Source organism: Caloenas nicobarica, chromosome 4 (genome assembly GCF_036013445.1).
Source record: "Caloenas nicobarica isolate bCalNic1 chromosome 4, bCalNic1.hap1, whole genome shotgun sequence".
In the NCBI taxonomy this organism is placed as follows: Eukaryota; Metazoa; Chordata; class Aves; order Columbiformes; family Columbidae; genus Caloenas; species Caloenas nicobarica.
The window spans coordinates 45,798,921-45,805,645 of NC_088248.1; positions in this window are offsets into that span (position 1 = coordinate 45,798,921).

A 6,725-nucleotide genomic window follows, 5' to 3' on the forward strand; every position below is an offset into this window, starting at 1 on the left:
TGCACACAAGGTATATGTCTTCTATTGAGGATGAGGGGGTGGGGAGCAGAATCTATGATGGTATTTCCAAGGGAAGTTCCTCAGGTTTGAGAGCTATTTCTATGGGCTTAGTGTCCCAAGATAGGGACTGCTTGGGGGATGAGGAAAGCCTTGCCCAGGAATGGCAGATGCCTACATGGTTTCCATGTGCTGTGAGGGTGATGGGGTCAGCAGGAGCACACAATTGCATTTGCATGCTGAATGTCTCATATTTGGGTGGCCTCATCTCAGCAGAAGGGACCTGTTGCAGGAGTTGGAGCCTTAGCTGGGGTGGAAGGCAGAAACCTGTGTGCTGCTGCCATTTGTGGAAGAGGCAGGAGTTTGGCTGCAATGGTGTTTGGGGAACTAAGTAGTGTTTGTATGGGCTCATATTGCAAAAGTGTCCACTGCAGAAAAGATTACCTTCCCCAAACGAGGTGCAGATGCCTGTATGAGGTTTACATGGTCTGTGAGGGCAGCAGAGCTGGCAGGAATGTGCAGTGGTGAAGGTGTTTACTGGTGAAGTGCCCTATATGAGAGGCATTTGGGTGGGATGGGCAGGGAGAGGGACATTTGCCCAGAAGGACCAGATGCCTCTGAGGGTGGCAAGGTGAAGTGTGCTATGGAAGCATGGGCTTATGGGCTGAGGTATTCAGGCAGGCTTAGAGTCTTGTGAGAAGGGAGTTGTTGGGGGTAGGGCAGCCTTCTGTAAGACTGACATATGCATGTGTGTAGCTTCCATATGGTGTGAGGGTGGTGGGGGTGGCAGGAGAGTGCAATGATGATATTCATGAGCTGAGTGCCTCATGTTTGGGTGGGCTTGTCTTCCAAGACAAGGCCTGTTATGTGGGGGGTCCTTACCCATGAGCTAACTGCCTCATGTTTGACAGGGTTGTAATCTTGTGAAAAGCGGTTATTTGGTGGTGGGCAGCCACCCCTAGGTGAGGCAGAAGCCTGTAGGTAGCTTCCACGTTCTTGGCAGCAATGTGTGGCAGCACTGGCACTGAGGAGTGAAGTGAGTGGTGTTTGTGGGAGCTTATATTCTCAACAGGAGACCCTCTGTCAAGGGCCAAATCTTTCCTCAGGAGCAGTAGATCTCTGAGAGAGAGGAGGGAATCCAGAGCATGCACTGGCAATGACATTCACGAGCAAAGTGCTTCATTTCCAATTGTGTTTGAAGTTTTTTCTGAGAATGGAATCATTGGGGGAAATCCTTATCCAGGTGTGAATGCCAGTGCACAGCTTCCACTCACTATGGATATGCTGTGGTAGGAACAGTGTTAATAAGCTTGAATGCTTTCTGTTTGAGCAGGCTTGTAGACCTATGAAAAGAGGCCCTAAGATGGGGGTAGCGTCATCAAGGAAGGGCTGTGGATATGTTGGGAGAAGCCTTGTCTAGGGTGGCAGGGGATTGTGGTGTGAGATATGGGGAGCAAAAGCTTGCTGTTGTGATGGCATCATGACCAAAGTGAAGCCTGTTTGGGCAGGCTTGTCACTATTCAAAAAGGCATGTTCTGTGCAGAAAGGAGAGAGCCTTGTCCTGGAGTGACCACTGGCTTTGGGCAACTTCCATTTGCTGTGGGTGTCTGGTAGGCAGCAGGAGTGCGATGAGCACAGTGGTTCATGTTTGAAGGAGTCATCTTGAAAAAAGGCCATTCCAGCATGTGGGTGGTGGATGGACCTTTGCCTGTGATTGGCAGATGCCTGCAATGGTGGCATAAACTGCAGGTGGGATGACTTGAACTTCTATACTTGACCTTCTCACCTGTCTTTCCCACATTTTAGGCTTATTTACAGGGAGAAGTAAAGCAAGCAACAATCTTAGCAACAGTTAACATCCCACGTTATCTTACCCATCATGAGCATTTTCAGTACTGCTTCTCTTAGTTGTATCTTAAACTGAGGCAGCTTTATCTGGAGCCTTCCACCCACTTGAGCCCCTCTTTAAAACAAGTTCACAGCAAACTACTGTAGCCTGGCTTTAGCATCTACTTGCCTATTCTCTTCTGGCTCCCTGCTTTAGAACACCTGGTTTTAGGACTATTACACTTTGTCATTTCTCTTTCCCATCCTTCTCTATTGCTGCCTTGCAGAGGCATAGCTCCATGTTGCCCAGCCATCTTGCGCTCTCTTGCAGCACCTACCTGTTTCCAGTCTCGTCAACTCCACAGGGATCTCTTTTTGCTCTTGCCTTTATGCCACATCCACATGGAACCAGGAGGATGAACGTGAGCAGCAAGCTGATTCTCTGAAGCTGCAAGTTCTTGTGGTGCCTATTCGTCTACTATGACTGGCTGTAATTCCCAGTTTAGGAATCCCTGGCTTTGTTCTGTCTAATGCTGGTGGTCTTTTTAGAATTTGCACTGAGGTTAGTCTGGGTTATAATTTAACTTGATTGGTATGAAACTACTATCATTTTAAATATTGCCCACTATGCCAGGCATGTTGTTATACTTGGGATATTCACAGTCAGGGCAAAGGTGACCGATTAATGTCCAAATTTCTGTGTGCAGTAGAGGAAAGAGGTGGTGGGCAAAAGCTGAAATGAAGGAGGGGAAAAATCTGACAAGTGAGTGTGGTACTTTAACACCTAAATCCTCTTTACTTGAGATGTAGGTTATAGGTTCATCCCTCTGAAAACATACTAAAAATAACAGCACTGAAGGAATTGTTAAAAAGTATCTTTATACTGAAGCCTGCAATTCATAATTGTATGGATTTATTGGTTTTGATTGATTGGTTTTGAAAGATACTCTGTATGCCGTTGTAACAGTTACCTTAAAAGATAATATTGTTTTATGTTATTTCTCATGGCTCTTTAGAAATCTGTTAGGTTACCAAAGTATGCTGCAGCAACAGGTAAGGATGTGATCTGTCTACTGTTGCAATCACTGATCTCAATAAATAAATTTCAGTGTTCTTGTCTTAACAGTAATATTTTGAAGACTTCTCTCAACTATGCTGTAACTCAGCTATGTTTGGTTTGTAGATTAGATTCTGAGTGGCAGATACTGGCCCAGATTATTGAAGGAGAGAACTGTCTTGCTTGATTCTGCTTAGTGTCGTGGACTCTGGACTGCTGTGATGTTGGCATGCACTGCTAAATTCCTGTTCCACTAAAACCAGGTTTATCTTTAAATGCCTTAAGGTAGTACTTCTGGGAGCTGTCATTGCCTTGGTAATTTTGCTCATAGAGTAGGCCTGTGAGTACACCGACACTCACATCTACTCAGGCAAGTTTAGTGGCTGCACATACAGTTAATGATACAGCAATCAATAGGAAGATATGCAATGGTTTTGTTTAACTGAGGCATTTTCTTATGGGAACAGATTGTTCACTCGGCTCCTTATCAGGTATAAAACGCTGGATGAGGAAAGCAATCTGTTGCCTTTATTATACTCTTAAAGTTTTCACTGAGTCAGGTAGAAAGCTGTGAGCCAGCTGTTGAGGGTCTACCCTTGCCTGTTAGGAAGATAGCGGTCTGTGAATGACTCACTTGGAACCACAGAAAGAGGAGCTTGTGGAAAGTAGGTGTTGCTGCCATCAGCAGACTTGTTTCGCTGAACAGTTCAGGAGTGAGGTGAATGTGTAGTGCTGGAGATGCCTAAATGCCTCCTTAATCTATTCCTAAATAGTAATCAACGACTTGCAACAAATAGCCCTTCTCCCTGCCCCAGCACAAAAATGAAGGAGCTTTTGCCTTTTTTACTGTGGCTATGATGAAGCATAAGGTGCAGAGGACACCTTTTAAACTTCTTTGAGGCAATTTAGAAATCTATGCCATCTTTTAAAGGTGTCTTTCCTTCTCAAAGCAGCACAACTTCCTATTTTTCTTGTGCTACCATTTGCTTTGTAAGAAAGTAGGCTCCGTTTTTTCTCTCTCTGAAGTTGTTTTGGTTTTGTGGATACCAAATAAGATGAAAAGGATCCTTTTTGAGTTGGGCCATGAACACTTTGGGATTCTTTACACATGCAGGAATAGAGTTTCCACAGAAAGTTGCATTTGGGAATCTTCTATTTTAACTGAAAAGTCTCCTATGTTCTGTCCTGCTTAATCTTTTAGTAGCATTTGGATGAAAAGGATGAGCACCCTCAAATGTATCATGCATTGCTTTCAGCATGACTAGAATTCCAGATTGCTTTTCTTGCCTTTGCTAGTAACTGCCACCTAGTGTGAGCAGTAATAGAAGAGACACCAAAGTTACACAAGCAGGAAGAGGTGAGTAAAGTACACACTGATTTAACTTTTATATTGCTATCCCTTTTCTTTACCAAGACTCTTTAAGTTGTACATTGCCTTTGAAAGACAGGGTAAACTCTAAAACAGACATAATCCTTGCTTAGCTGTTGGAGTAGTGTGTTTTGATGAGGTATAACTAAAAATGTGGTACTTAGCAACAAGGTTCAAGGATTTTTAGACTAATAGCATGAATGACTAGTGGTGATATATTTGAAGACAATTGACCTTCTCACCATGAAAGATAAAGGTGACTTTGCTGGAAATGCTTGTCTCAATAAAATCTTTCTGTTGATGGTGGATTAATCTTGAATGGTGGCATGCAAATGTCCCACTAAAGAATAATTGGGGACTTTTAGTTCTTTTTTGTGATGAGTTACATTACAATTTTACTTCTTGTCCATCTTGACTCAATTTAGTAACTTCATTTCATTTCTTTAGAAAGCGTAGCAGGGCTTCCGTATTTGACTCCTTCAATTCTATGAAGCATGCTCTTAGGCATGACTCACAATATAATTTGAGAACAATATCTGAAATTATTATCTAATATGCAGCTGGGCATATTATCCTCAGAATATTTTCCAGAATGATTGTTGGCACAGAACAAAGGCGGAAAAGGTGTTGTTCACAATGTGTTGCATCAAAGCTGTTTTAACTTTTTCAAAGTGTTTTGTCTTATTTTTAAAGTCAAATCGTCTACCCAATAAGAATTGAGATGAATTTCGCTAAATAAAACAATTCTTAAGACTTGCTTCTGGATGTAGTTGAATATCCTGAGACTTAGTGCAAGTATGTAAAGTTCTGGTAGGGTACCATGTAAAGTTCTGGGAGGGTGAGATAGCCTCTAACATATCTTTATGCATGAGCAATCTGTCTCCATAAAACTCGTCTTGGGCAAGATTTGATTGTTATCAAGCACTGTGAATGAAATGTAGTCATCTTCAAAGACAGAAATAGCAGGCAAAGCAGGACAATTCAGTACATTTATGTCCATATGTTTTGGATAGGAAAATATTTTTTGACTTTTTTGCACAACACTTTTAGTTCAGTGGGTGCTATTTTAGAAGGAAAATTTGAAGTGCCTTAAAAGTAATGGAAAGCAAAAGTTTTTTCATAAGATTTAGTACTAAAGTCTGGATTATTGTAAATAGTTCGGGTAATGGAAAAAAATGAAAGCTCTGAGTACAGCAAAAAGTGAAAGATCTTGTTGGCTTTTACCAGGCATTATCTATGCACAGATATTTGCTTGTACTTCCTGCATAACATTACACTTGCATAAATATAATGATGTAATAGCTGTGGGCCATATCTCAGGCTGCCAAGGCAGTTCACCTGACCTGAATCCTGCTTTTGACCATCCAATAATTTCTTGGCCTGGCAAAGAAATGAGTTACAGGCCAAATAAATATTCCGATGGTAGCTGCTTATTTTCAACTGCCATTTTGAGAGAGCATTGGTCTTCTCTCCCTGCGAAAGACCAAAATGAAATTGGGGACAGTTTTGTGATCTGTGCAATAAATGCATTGCTTCTGAAAAGTATTATGCCTACTGTACCTGCCTAGGAATTTATCATGATGGGAGCCAAACTAAGGTATATTACTCTGATCTCCATAAATGGCAAATTTAGCAGGGAGGTAGGTGATCTGATAGAACTCTTTTATCACACTCTTTTGGCATGGAGAGTTTATACTCACCTGATGGTGAAATAACTAACATTAAAACTTTCTGTTTAGAGCAGACTGTTATTCTGAACAGATTTTTAATCTGCTTCTAACCCAACAGAAATCCATTTGAATATCACTGTCTGAATTGCACTATGAACTAGAAGCATAATTCTTAATCAGGATTACAAAAAGATACGTGCCAGGGAAAGGTCCGTTACACTAATGAAGATGAGAAGAAGCTTTAAAGCTAAGGAAGTTGCCATTGCCTTTTGCCTAGATCCATGAGCCTAGCATGTTCTATTGGACATGTCTAGAGGCTGAAAGCCAGACAGCAGGAAAGGCTAAACCACAGGGGTGATAGTGGAATTTAGCCTGGGTGACATTGTTCACACATTGAAGTGATAGGAAAAAGTGCATTGAAAAACAAACTTCATCTGGTACCTTGTAACATCATTTTTCCTCATGGCATGGAAGCCTATATTTAAAATGTCAAGCAGGTGGGGTGTTTTGTGAGTTTTCAGCATAAAATGATAATTTTTAGAAATTAAAAGGGTTTTTTTCCACTGATTTTTTTTTTCTTCAGGAAGTGTTTTGAGTGTCAAGAAAGAAAGAGAGCCAAGATAGCACTGCAGTCAGAAATAAAATAATGGCTGATAAGAATAGGAATCTGATTTCAGTCTGTGTCCAGGGTTCTGTGATGTTCAGGGTCAAGTCATTCCTGCTGGGAATGTTTAGTATTTTGCACAGGGAAGAATAATTTCACGAGAAGACATGAGAAGAAACCCTAGCCAAGCATGGTGCATAG